At 38.7% G+C, this 14,024-nt stretch overlaps 1 long non-coding RNA gene across 1 annotated transcript; it reads left to right on the forward strand.

Annotated features, from left to right (window-relative positions):
* Positions 1-2,311: 2,311 nt before the first annotated feature.
* LOC133447675 (uncharacterized) lies at positions 2,312-5,695 on the forward strand. The gene is made up of 3 exons (XR_009782928.1): positions 2,312-2,600; positions 3,921-4,022; positions 4,661-5,695. It is a non-coding gene; the product is annotated as an uncharacterized LOC133447675 (long non-coding RNA).
* The last annotated feature ends 8,329 nt before the right edge of the window (positions 5,696-14,024 follow it).

Raw genomic sequence — 14,024 nt, forward strand, 5'->3', positions numbered from 1 at the left:
GTTTCTTGTCTGTTGACTTGTTTTTCTCTTGGAGGGCTTTATTCTCCTCCTGTAGCTGAGATGATCTGGAAATGAGAGGATGAAGACGGGAACAGAGGAGATGTTGGGGAGAAGAGTTTGGTGGAGAGAAGGTGAAGTCGCTGAGCTACTGGTTTCCAGCAGCCTTCTCTCTGCTGGACCGGCTGAACCAACTTTTCTTCTTCACCACCTTTTCCTTCTTTTTCTTCTCTCCCCTTTCCATTTCTTTAGAATGCTCTTCATTTTTTTCTTTGATGTCATTCAATTCTTTCTGTACTTTTTCACGTCTTCTTTCCAGATCTCTCCTTTGTTTCCTGAGCTTTAAGAAACGTCTCTTTTTCTCCTTTTTATCACAACAGTTACAATCAACAATTAAAGTCTCGATCTCTCCCCGCAGCTTGTTCTTGTCATTCTGCAGGTTTACAGCATGTTCCTCTTCTCGTACCTTCATTTGCTTCATCTCAGCTTTCTCCAGATCCACATTGCACTGCAACAGTTGCAGGTCTGTCCTCTTCTCCTCCAGATCAAGCTTTGCTGCTTGCAACACTTCCATCTCCATCTTGTGTTGTTTCTTGCCCTCCATCACTATCTTTTCTTCTCTTTGCAAGCTTTCCTTCTGCTCTTTCAGATCCACCTTTTCCTTCTTTTTGTTTTCTCCCCTTTCTATTTCTTTAGGATGTTCTTCATCTTTTTCTTTGACGTCATTCAATTCTTTCTGTACTTTTTCACCTCTTCTTTCTTCATCCTGCCTTGGTTTCTTGAAGATCTTTGAGAACCAGCTCTTCTTTTTCCCCTTTTTAACAATCTTCTTCTCCTCCAGGATTCTCTCTTTCTCTTCTAATTGTGTCTCCAGCTGCAGTTTTTCATCCTTCTCTTCCAATTCTTTCTTCTGTGCTGCTTCATCTTCCTTTTCCTCCACACTTTCCACCTCTCTCTTGAGTCCTGCACAGCCTTTGTCTGTTTTTAGTTCGGTATCACAGATTTGTGTCTTTACCATTTCCAGGTCCTTCCGACCCGTTTCCACTTCTTTCTTGTTGTCCATTAAAGTCTTGATCTCTCCCTGCAGCTTCTTCTTGTCATTCTGCAGGTTTACAGCAGGTTCCTCTTCTCGTACCTTCAATTTCTTCATCTCAGCTTTCTCCAGATCCACATTGCACTGCAACAGTTGCAGGTCTGTCCTCTTCTCCTCCAGATCAAGCATCGCTGCTTGCAACACTTCCATCTCCATCTCTTCCATCTTGTGTTTTTTCTTGCACTCCATCACTATCTTTTCTTCTCTTTGCAAGCTTTCCTTCTGCTCTTTCAGATCCATTTTTTCCTTCTGGTATTCTAGTTTTATTTCTTCAGTCTGTCTTTTGAGCTCTTCCAGGGTCATTTTCTCATTTTCAACCTCGACCCTTCTTTCCTCGAACTGTTTCCTTTCACTTGTCAGTTTTGCTAGAGCCTCCTCCAGCTGGAACCAGGATTTTTCCTGTTCCTGCTTCTGCTGGAGACTGATCTCCATGTTGTACTCTTCCAGATTTTTGTTGTTCTCATGGAGGGATTTATTCTCCTCCTGCAGCTGCTGGAGTTGCTCTCTCAGGTCAGCTGTGTCTGAGTCCAAGTTCTGGTTGATCAACATCATTCTTTCTATTTCCTCTGCACGATTACCAGCTTCAAACTCCAGTTTTGTCTTGTACTTGGTCAGGAAATCATGTTCTCTTTTGCACTCGTTTAACCGTCTCTGGAGTTGGTGGAGTTCTTCTAAGTCCTGGGACTGAGCTCCATCGCTGGGAGAGCTCACACATCCCTGTCTGGGTCTTGGACGTCCGTTAGACGCTCCATTGCTGGGAGAGCTCACACATCCCTGTCTGGCTCTTCGACGTCGTCTAGGCATTTCGGCGATTAACACGGTAGGAAATGCGTCAGGAAATGTAGGTTTGAAGTTCTGAAGCGTTTTCTGAGGTCTTTTCCGAGTCGTTAGACGTGGTTTCCACCAGAGAGTCTTGCAACAGGTAGCGTCTTGAAGGATTCAAGATACTACGTTTTTAAAAGGTGTCAGGTAATGTAGGTTTGAAGTTCTGAAGCGTTTTTTAAGTGTTTTCCGAGTCGTAGACGTGGTTTTCACCAGAGAGTCTTGCAACAGGTAGTGTCTCGAAGGATTCAATACACTATGATTCTGTGCGGAGTTTCAGGGAATTTATAGCAACGGTGCTTTGACGTCACGCGCTGAACTAAGGACGTCACTTTGGCCCCGCCCACCATCAAAAAAAGATCTCTTCGAAGTTACGTAATGCGGACGTGATGACGTCACGCGGACGGGAGATCCATCATGGCGGCGCCCGGTCACTGAGGAAAACTATTGTTTTGACTTTTTTTTTAAACTTTTTTCTAACACAAACTCCAACCCCATACGTCGATCACTAACCGGAATACTTTCACCACATACTGGAGGAGTTAGCAGACCTAGAGGAATATATCGACCACTCCTACAACAGCTGCAACATGGACAACAACCCGCAGGAATCACCGACCCAAACACATGGAGAAAAAACCTCAGACACAGACACAGATGATCTGCAATCATGATGACAGAAGTCCAGGTGAGTTTACTGCATTATAAACAAAACTCTGGACTTACTGGTGACACTTCATGATGAAATGAAATAACTTCGCACAAGCCTGGATTACAACTACATCCAGAAGTTAGAGCAGCCAGACAACTCCCTAAAACCTCCGTCAAAACACACGAGAACATGAACTTGGTCATGAAATAAAAACAAAAACATAAAAGAAATCATATTGGACACGAACCAGAAGCATGCGAGACAAAACACCCATCACAACCCAGAAACACTGATTAAGGACCTTTTTTTAAAATTTGATTTGATTTGATTTATTTTGTACATGTAAAAAAACAACAATTCAAGAGATGATGAGAAAATAAAACAAATAATTTCATATTTTAACACTTGATATCTTAATTTACTTTAGGAAGAAGTGTACATTTATTTAATCCTACCCCCATTCACTAATCATTTAACCTGTATTTATAAATACTCACACACTGTACTCACATTGCTGAATAACAGTATTTTTATTGTTATATACTGTTATTATACTCACACACACATACATACATACATACATACACACACACACACACACACACACACACACACACATACATACATACATACATACATACATACATACATACATACATACATACATACATACACATAGTTGAATATTTCTATATATTTGTACACACATGCCCATATAAATATTTATATAAATATACTTATTTACACTATGCTGTCTCTATTAACTGCATCTGCTCTATAACTATGTATATATCTACTTACACACATATTCACACACGCACATATATATTATTTACACACACACACACACACACACACACACACACACACACACACACACACACCTAGATACATATCATTGTAACTCGATGTTGTCTTTTGTTGTTTGTACTGTATGTTAAAAAAAGAAGAAAAAAAAATATATTTTTACATTAATCAGGTAAATTAAGATATGTGAATATAATCTTTATAGCTTTTACAGATATAGAAAATGTTAAAAGCACCACATGACATCTTTCACGTGCAACATGAGGCTGGTATCAACGTTCACTCTTCAACACAAGATGGACTTTTTCCCCTCCAACAGCGTTTCTGAAGATTATAGTCAGCGTTGTGCTGATTTAAAAGCAAACAATGTATGAATGGACTTCTGTTTGTAGAAATGTCATTCACACCATGCTCTGAACAGAAACGTAAAGCTGTGGTTGAAAAGTGTGCTTTTAAACTGTAAACTCGATATCTTTTTGAAGAAAAAATATCATGGCTAAATAAACGAGATGAGTCAAAGACTAACCTTGACCATGTCTCTCTCCTCAGGTCTGAGCTGGGCCTTGTATGCCGGGCTACTGGGGGGGAATCCTCATCACACTCGGGTCACGGTTCCCGGGGCGACTGTCTGCAGAGTCTCCACCTGAAAAGGTTTGTTTACCAGGCATCGTGACTTTAATACGGAAGAGTATTAGGGCCAGGCAGGAGAAAAATAAAAATAATATTTTAGAGGAGGAAGATTTTTTTTTTCATTATGCACTTTGAGAAAAAAGTTGAAATGTTGAGAATAAAGTCATATGCTTCATATGCTTTAGTGTTGAATACTTGAATTATGTTAGGTTGGTAACAACAAGGTTCAGAATACAAGAATTGGCTTTACGATATTGATTTGAAAGACATATCACACATATGCAGTTGCATAACTTCAGAAACTTAACGTTCCACTCCAAGGATGTAAGTTAGTTAGTTAGTTACGGCTGCTGCTGTGGAGCTGTCAGTCGCTCTCCTAACTGGATTTGATGGGCCAGAGGAGACAATTCCACTTTATTCACCAAATTGTATTTCTACTTTATTCACAAAATTTTGACTTTATTCTTGAAATTGTATTTCAACATTAATCTCGACATTTCGGCTTTTTTCTCGACATTTTGACTTTTTTCTCGAAGTGCACAATAAAAAGAAATCTTCCCCTCTCAAATATTTTTTCTCCTGCATGGCTCTGATACTCTTCTGTACTTTAATTATGTAAAAAGTGTTTCTCTGCTAACTAAGCTCTCTAACTCCTGCAGCAGACACACCGGGGCTCCATCGGTCTCAGAGGAGTCACCTGCACCAAGGAACATGGACTGACCATCAGAACGGTCAACCCCTCCTACAAGATGCTTCTGTTGTGGTTGTGTAACCACATTAACCACATTCTGTGAGGCAACAGTACTAACCACTAAGCCACCGCTATAAAGATTTTAAAACAGATGAAGAGTTTTGAAGGAAGTCAAAATAAAGTGACCAACAAGAGAAAGGAAAGGTTTAAAGGAAATCTCTTTTGGTGGCATCAATTAATACTCTAGCGTCTATATTTTGGCTAAGTATTTTCAAGGAAACATCTAAAATGGCTTTGCAGTTGTCTAGCCTGATGTACTTAATATGTAAGGCAGTTTTATGATATGGTTATTAGAAAAGATGGTTCTGATAAATACATTTGCTCTAGAGACCGAGTAACGGAGACCCGGTGGTTCCATTACTTTTTATCCAATTGTACAATTATTAGTTTGACTGGTAAAGAACAATATCTTTTTAATTTACGCACAGTGGTATTTGTGTTCATCGAAGGGTATGGATGTTTTCAATGTAACTGTGCTGATTGGGAGAGGGGGACTGCATTCTGCCTGTCTTTTTAGCTATTCGTCAAACTATTTGGATGTATAAGATCAATATGTGAGAGTAGAAGTCACCACTTCCTGGTTGTCGTCTTGGCAGAGTCGGAGAGGCAAAAGAGCAATGTGTCAGACTACCTGATTAAAAGCTACTGGAGCGAACCGTGACCATGCGGAGAGTTGGAGGATGAGTGATCATTTAGATTATGTGTTATTGAAGTCCTCATGATAGTGAGTGTGTACATTCATATATATATATTTATTCTTTACGTTTCATTTACGTGATGTGGGGTTTGTGTAAATGTATTGTGTTGTATTCTGGCCCATCCTCGATCAAGTGCCCACTTAAGAGGGTTTCAAAGGGAGTTGTCTGCTCTTACGAGAGAGATGCTGTTGTAGCAAATGTTAGGTGTGGTCACGCCCAATAAATGTAACTCTTGGAGCTTCAAAGTTGTTTCAAATCTCATGCTTCTTTATGTAAAATGCAAAGTTAGTATCGTCTGAACTGACTGACCTGCGTAAGAATGAAATGACTACCTCCTCGGTTCCTCACAGTAGAGCTGGAAAGCAAAGTCTTTCCATCGGAACATAGAGCTAATAACACTCCATCTAAAAACTTGGAAAAATGCAGGCATTACTGATGTTATCAATTAAATTTACACTCGACAAATTAAAATAACTATTATTAGAAAGGTATGCATGCACAACAAATTTCAGATTAAAAAAATAACAGATAAATGCTCACAAGCAAAAAAAAAGAAAGAAGAGAAGTGGATGTGTAGACTGCAAAAGAAACAGCACCATCTACAGAAATGAAGAACTTTCCGCAGGCCTGAACTCGCCAGGTGTTCGATAAGCAGGTGCAGGCCAGATGCAGCTCAGCACTCCCTTGTACCACAGATGTAGACAAATTAAAGTTCATATCTTCATGCTCTGAGTTGCAAGATGATTGCACATGTACAAAATCAAAGGCACACCACACGCATTATAAATAAAAAGGCCAACTGCATGATCTGAGCCATGTTGCTCATGTAACAAGAGTTCTCTGTTCTCAGTGTTGCTGATTTATCTCAGGTTACCATGGGAACTAAATTGAGTGCAAGTCTTCAATCCTCTGTGTTTTGTTGGTTGTATTGCATCTGCCATCTTTAGCTCCAGAGCTCCCACAATGATTCCCTTTTTATCCACAGCTATATTTTACTCTTCAGCCAGTATACGAAGAGGAGGGAGCTAAAAGCGTGGGCTCATGCACCGGGGGCCAGATGCAAAACATGCGTACTCACAAAGACGTATGCTATATATATATACAGCATGTTCTGTTTTTTCCAGCTTACAGCTTAATACGCAGTATCACTTGAGTGCCATTCTGTCTGTCTTTGGGTGCTTTCCCACAGACCAAAGCGAGCGTCCCTCATATATTTCAACTTCTTTATCTCTAGTTAACGAAAGGAAGCCTCTATTTGTCTCTTTTGCACTGCTTTGCCATTTCATATTATTTGAATATCAAAAAGTAATCAAAACCTTTGGGCTTATCAGGGGAAATGTAGTCATTGTCAACATGCCACAGGGTAACTAACACACAGTTGATCAGTGCGTAGCTGATATTTAAGTTAATATATAATAACATTATCCTATGTCAAAAAGCCATTTTTGTTAAACAAGAAAAGCAACACTTAAATAACAGTGAAAGCATCAGGTTCCACCTATCAAACACCTACAATGCAGCTTTAAATCTCTTACCCAACCTTGATTCATGTGACCAAAATCAGATAAACACCAGTGGGACATGAATCAACACATTCCATGGGAGGGTCAGTGATATGCACACGATTTCATCAGCCACCCGTGCATCTATCCAGAGGTGTCAAAAGTATTCACATTCATTACTCAGGTAGAAGTATAGATACTAGAGTTTAAAAATACTCCTGTAGAAGTTGAAGTATGAACTCAAGTTTTTTACTCAAGTAAAAGTATAAAAGTACTGGTTTCAAAACTACTTAAAGTATGAAAGTAAAAGTAATGTAAGGGGGAAAAAGCCATTAAGGACAAAAGTCATTGAAAATTAATGCATCTTAGTATAATTCAAATATATTAAAGAACCATATATGTGTACTATTGAGCATTAACATGTGTTTCAGAGAGCAGGAGATATGATGACTAGTTGCCTATAAGTATTGTAATGGTGCAAAAAGTCAAACTTCAGAGGCATGTTATCATTTATCCTAACCTTTATTGGAATGTACATCCAAGTTTAGTTGCAGGAATCTGAGGGAACGGATGTAAGAACAAAACTGGACAAGAACATCTGAAACAACCACAACCACATTCACTCTATCCGGATGGAGCAATTTAACTGGATAGTTTTTTTTAAAGGCCGAAATGAAATAGAGTAACGAGGCTGTTTTTAAAATGTAAGGAGTAAAAAGTACAGATAATTGCGTGAAAATGTAAGGAGTAAAAGTAAAAAGTCGTCTGAAAAATAATTACTCCAGTGAAGTATACAGTACATAACCCAAATTTCTACTTAAGTAAGGTAACGAAGTATTTGTACTTCGTTACTTGACACCTCTGCATCTATCCATATTTGTTTGTTTGGCTTATCAATTCTTTCATTTTTTTTGTGCAAATTTTGCTCATTAAAGCATGTTTTAATGAACTATGTCAAGTTTGGGGCACAACTCCTGTTGCACTTAATTTGATTTCAGGGAATATTCAATGCCTCTTTCCTTCTTCTTTTCTTCTAAAAACTTAAACTTGTGTCCTTGCACGAAAATTCAGAAATCCCTCTCATGCAGTTTATTTCTTTGTATGTTTACACCATCAGTTTTAACAACAAATTGGAATTCAACAAGCTCCTGCTTTCTGTATGTGGACGCGTGAAAGGTGGTGTTGTTTTTCTCTCCTTGTCCTTATCTTCCAAATGCAGGCTTATTAAATTAACTCTGCATACTTTTAGCTAAAAGCGGCAGTCACCTTACATGATAGTTGCTCTTGGCCAGAAAACACTTGAACATAATTATATTAGAGTCTCCAACGTCCTGATAAGTGTAAAGCCGTCCAGGTAACTGCAACATCAGATCTGACTGCAGCAGGTTGACATTACCAAGCTTGCTTTATTTCTATTTGTATACGACAGTGTAATAAACCACATATTAATCAGCATTAATCCCCCATATTTCACTCAGCTATAAAGACTATTTTAGTGTTTGTTTTGTTTGTTTGTTTTTAGGCCTGAAACTCACTATTCACTAAAAATTTGTAATATACTGTGATAAACGTATTATTCTGTTTTGTGTTTTATACACATCTGATTAAGGAATGAGGACTAATCACCAAACACTTGAGGACGTCAGTGTTCGTCAGTGTGTTTATGGTCTGGTCCCCAAGTAGAATAAGAACATACTTCTAGAGCTCATCGGTGTGTTGTGCACTTCTGCATCCCAACTTCACACCTACAGGGTCATCCAATAGTCTGCAACAGAATTCTTTCAGCGTCTGAAATAGACAACAAAGGTTGTCTGTGGGTGTCATAGCCAGAGGTGTCAAGTAACAAAGTACAAATACTTCGTTACCTTACTTAAGTAGAAATTTTGATTATCTATACTTCACTGGAATAATTATTTTTCAGACAACTTTTTACTTTTACTCCTTACATTTTAAAAACAGCCTCGTTACTCTATTTCATTTCAGCCTTTAAAAAAAAACTATCCAGTTAAATTGCTCCATCCGGATAGAGTGAATTTGGTTGTGGTTGTTTCAGATCTTCTTGTCCAGTTTTGTTCTTACATCCGTTCCCTCAGATTCCTGCAACTAAACTTGGATGTACATTCCAATAAAGGTTAGGATAAATGATAACATGACTCTGAAGTTTGACTTTTTGCACCATTACAATACTTATAGGCAACTAGTCATCATATCTCCTGCTCTCTGAAACACATGTTAATGCTCAATAGTACACATATATGCTTCTTTAATATATTTGCATTATACTAAGATGCATTCATTTTCAATGGCTTTTGTCCTTAATGGCCTTTTTCCCCCTTACATTACTTTTACTTTTATACTTTAAGTAGTTTTGAAACCAGTACTTTTATACTTTTACTTGAGTAAAAAACTTGAGTTGATACTTCAACTTCTACAGGAGTATTTTTAAACTCTAGTATCTATACTTCTACCTGAGTAATGAATGTGAATACTGAAGACACCTCTGCCCAAGAGAGCGTCTTCATCCGGTTCCAGTGTATGGAGACATTATTTTCCACAATCTGACAAGTTCCTATTCAGAAATTGCAGTGGTACCGTCCTAATTGTCGTTCCAACATGTGTCCGTCCATCTACCTCATGAAGAGTCATTCGTTTTAAACTCTCCATGATGATGAAACTTCAACTTGTGGATACTATTGCGAGATGGTCATTCTCAGCATTTGTGGACACGTCTCTGAAGAATCTTGACACCTTGGACTGAAGGATTCTAACGACAGTTGGAACTTTTGCAGCATGGTGGGTCTGGAGGAAGGTCACAAAGGTTCAATTACACATAAAGCTTTAACTATGTAGCTGTTTGAAGAGGCTAAAGAAATTCTGCCAGTTTTGACTTGGACTTCATTGTGAGATAAATCACTTTTGCATCATTTTGCATCATCAGGTAAGAAAGGTAATCCATCCATCTAACCATCTGCACCTGCCTCATTCAGCAATGAATGAAAAACAAACACCCTCATATTATATTTTAATTACTTGGCTACCCTCCCATATTACACACACGTGTTGTAAACATTTTTAAATCCATGAAGCATTCACCTCACATGGCTGGGAATGATAACTGCTGAGGACGCTGGAGGTAAAACCATTTAATATTTCACATAAAAGATTTGAAAATTAGGAAATAAAATATTTGTCTTGCTAAGAAACAGGAATACAAGCAAAGTTGTGGTGATGCATCACTAACAGGGGCCCTATTCTTATAGTTTGTACAAATTTCCAACAATGCTGTACTTGGGCTCAGAAACCTCCAAAGAACAATTAGTTTCATATCTGATGCTCTTTCTGCCATCAGATATGAAACTAATTTTGTCAGTTTTGTTTATATGAAGCCAGTGGGGGTCACTGCTAAGTATTAATTAGACTAACATGGCTTTCACTAGACCAAAGCGTTCGCAAGAATGAGTGGGAGAAGTGTTAGTCTGTGTTAGATGCCCTGAAACCTCCGGAGGAGCAAACGAATCTGAGTAAAATCATCATTCTGGTATTTCAGAAAAGTTAATGGTGAGTTGTAGAATACTGTGGTTGACGTTACTGTCGCTCTCTTGTCTCATAGAAATAAATGGAACATCAGATTTTAAAAATGGGTTCATGTTCAAAAGAAAAATGGGTCAGCTGGGCCACTAGAGGGAGTCTTGCACCATGGTAGATCTCCAAGAACTCTAAACTACAATCAGTGGCCTATTTTAAGCAGTTATCTCCATTAATACGTTTTTTGGAATACAAATTATTGTTATTATAACAATAATTTATTTATTGTATTATTATTATTATACAATAAAAAAAATAATTATAATTCACTTAATTAATAATAATAATAATAATAATTTACTCAAGAGTAAATATATATATATATATATATATATATATATATATATATATATATATACATATATATATATATATATATATATATATATAATAATAATTATTATTATTATTTTTATTTATTTATTAATTTATTTATTAACCTTTATTTATACAGGTAAAATCTCATTGAGTCCTGGGGTCTCATTTACGTATATATATTTATATGATGCATTTTATCGATAATTGAGATTTTGAACCCACATTCCACACGTCTATACCAGCATTTGAAAATGGCAAAGTGGGCATCTTTAATCTGTTATGTAGAACTGCATGTTTATCGGGAAAAAAAAAAGGAGAAAACACCAACAGAAGATCCACAACCTGGCGCTGGCAGCGGCATCAGTCACGCAAACAGAGAGGAGGAGAATCACAGCATATAAACACTGAACATCAATCTGTTGCTGACAGGGTCCTCCTTAGTACGCGGAGGTCCTGTGTTTTCATGGTGAGATATATTTCCCACCCTGTTGTGACAGACAGAGAGAGATGGGGAGAGCAGGAGGGCAGAGACCAACAGGGCGGTAATGAGGGTAAAATCAATTTCATGCGTGACTGCGTTTAGGAGAGGTGAGAGGCCCGGGCCATCCTGATCTGTCCATCAGCCCCCCGTGGTTGATGTAGCCGGACAGCATCATAACTCCCGTTAGACCAGCTGATCGACAAAGGCCAGCAACCAAGACCACATGATATAGCTGTTACAGCAGATGACAGCTCTATCGGTGGACGTTTACCGTGAAGCTGAGCTAATCCACCGACCGCTCAACCCTCAGATTTACAAGTTAGGATGTAACAAAACTAAGAGGAAATCTAGCCTACTTGCTTAATCAGATTTTTGTGATCTCTTAGATCTCTATTTTAGAGATTATGCAGATTTTAATAATGCATGTTTCAAAATATGTCCTGCAGTTAACCAACACAAGATTTATAAGTAAAATAAATCTGTTTAATGTTCCAGCTATCGACTGCTACCATCATTTTATGCTGGATTTGAGACCATTTCTTTGCACTCACAGCTTACGGGGAAAGTGGATCTGCTCAGACAAAAGGGCTCAATGACAGCGAATCCCCCAAATCACCTCTACCGAACAGTTACACAACAACAACACAAGAGAGGACAATTTCCTCTCGTCGGGTCGGGAGTTATCTGGATAATGGCGTCCTTTACCTGGAGCACACAAGGATTCAATTAGCAGCTGATGACCCCCCGGAGTTCGCAAGCTTTTGAAACCACACAAGGTCCTGATCAAAGTGGAAGCATGTGTGTCTCTTTACTTGGTTTACCAACACATTTAAAAGAGCTAGTCATTTAACTCTCATTTGATTCATGGTTACACTTTAATGCCTGATCACTAAACCTGAGGCGGGGTTTGCAGCTGGTTAATTAAGCACAAAGCTCAGAAATAAACAAAAACAACTACTCACTGCAAGATTCACTTGAAGAACTGAAGTGTGTCGCCTTAACTGGGATCATTTGACTGACTGTAACATTAAAGAAACCTTTTTTTAATTAATATGTAACTATTTGAGGGTAAGAATCGCTGGGCTGTGGCCCAGGTTTTTTATTTTTTGATTATTTCACAGTCCGTCATGTTGCGACGCCCTGCTCCTCAAGAAAACCAGAACAGACAAACCAACATGACTGCGTTTACATGCAGTCAATAACCCTTTTAAAACCCGAATATTGGCAATAACCCGTATTTGCACAGCCATGTAAACACCAATAACCCCTTTGAATAACCAGAATTTGCTCATATTGGGGTTTTTAAAAACCCCAATATGACCCCTGGGTTACTCCTTTTAAAACCCGAATATTGGGTCATGTAAACGTCTAACGGAATATCCCGATCAAACGGAACAGGAATTTGTTTTCTGCACATGCTCTGTTCGCAAGGAATCCTGATCTTTTGAGTCCAGGAAGTTCTTATAAACACAGAGAAACGCAAGACCACGCCACACTTTTGGAGTGAGGAGGAGACTAATCACTTCATAAATGCAATGAAGGATATGAACATTTCTGCATTTGTAGACGGTAGAAAGTACCGGGATAGCGATATTTAAAAGAAGGTGAGCGAAAAGTTGTGAAGCAGCATTTGTTTTGAATTTGGATACAGGAAGAGGAAGCGGAAATTACGCTAATTGCGTCATCACGTTCTCCGCGCGTCACTGGTTTAATCGGGATATACCGAATGATTAATTACCATGTATACAGGGATAACCCTGTTTGCTCACGCATGTAAACGGAATATTCCCAATGTTTCAGTAACCGGAATATTAGTAATAACCCGAATTTTGACTGCATGTAAACGTAGTCAGTGAAGCTGGAGAGGACCCTTTAGAGCTTTTCCTACAACTGTGCAATATCAGAGAGTTTAGTGAGGTTTTTCCATTTTGGTTGCATTCTGCATGTTCACCACAAGATGTCACACATTCCCTAATCCGGCTCCTTCAGAAACAGAGCCGCTAACTTTCATGAGATTAAATAAAATAAATAAAAAGTTCCTGTGGCTCCTTCTAATGTCCTGAATGTGATCTGCAAGCATCTACTGTGCCTGAATGAAACAACTAAACAGATAACATAAGTGCCCGATATTTACCGATTGATGCTCTTGCTCTTTTTCCACACCTCTTTCTTTTACGGTCATGTTCAATAAAGTGATCTTCAGAACAAAGCTCTTGGATGAAGCTTATGACCAGACCAGCCAGTAGCAAGAAAAAAACGGTCTCTTTCTCCTTTAATAAAATACGTTTTAAGGCATGTGAGAGCTGGTTCAAGAATTCGGTCATCTCTGAGAAAGTGATTTCCCATTTTTAGGGCATTGCCCTAAAGGGAAATGATGATTTTTGTGTGTGTGTGTGTGTGTGTGTGTGTGTGTGTGTGTGTGTGTGTGCATGTGCGTGTGTGTTTCAAAGCAAATGTTTGTGTGGCTGAAGTAACTATGAAGTGGAAAGATCTCAGATGACACAACCACATCACAACTGTGACCTCACACCAGAACAATCCAGCCTCCCCCTCTTTTATCTCCATCCAGTGTCACGTCATGCTGCACTTGCTGTACCTCAGTAGGATCTGATTCTGCACATCTGTAACAGCGGTTTGAAAACAGTGGTTTGAAAATACGGCCACCCCACAGAGGAAGGGGTTGAGTGG

The sequence above is a fragment of the Cololabis saira genome, chromosome 7 (genome assembly GCF_033807715.1).
Source record: "Cololabis saira isolate AMF1-May2022 chromosome 7, fColSai1.1, whole genome shotgun sequence".
In the NCBI taxonomy this organism is placed as follows: domain Eukaryota; kingdom Metazoa; phylum Chordata; class Actinopteri; order Beloniformes; family Belonidae; genus Cololabis; species Cololabis saira.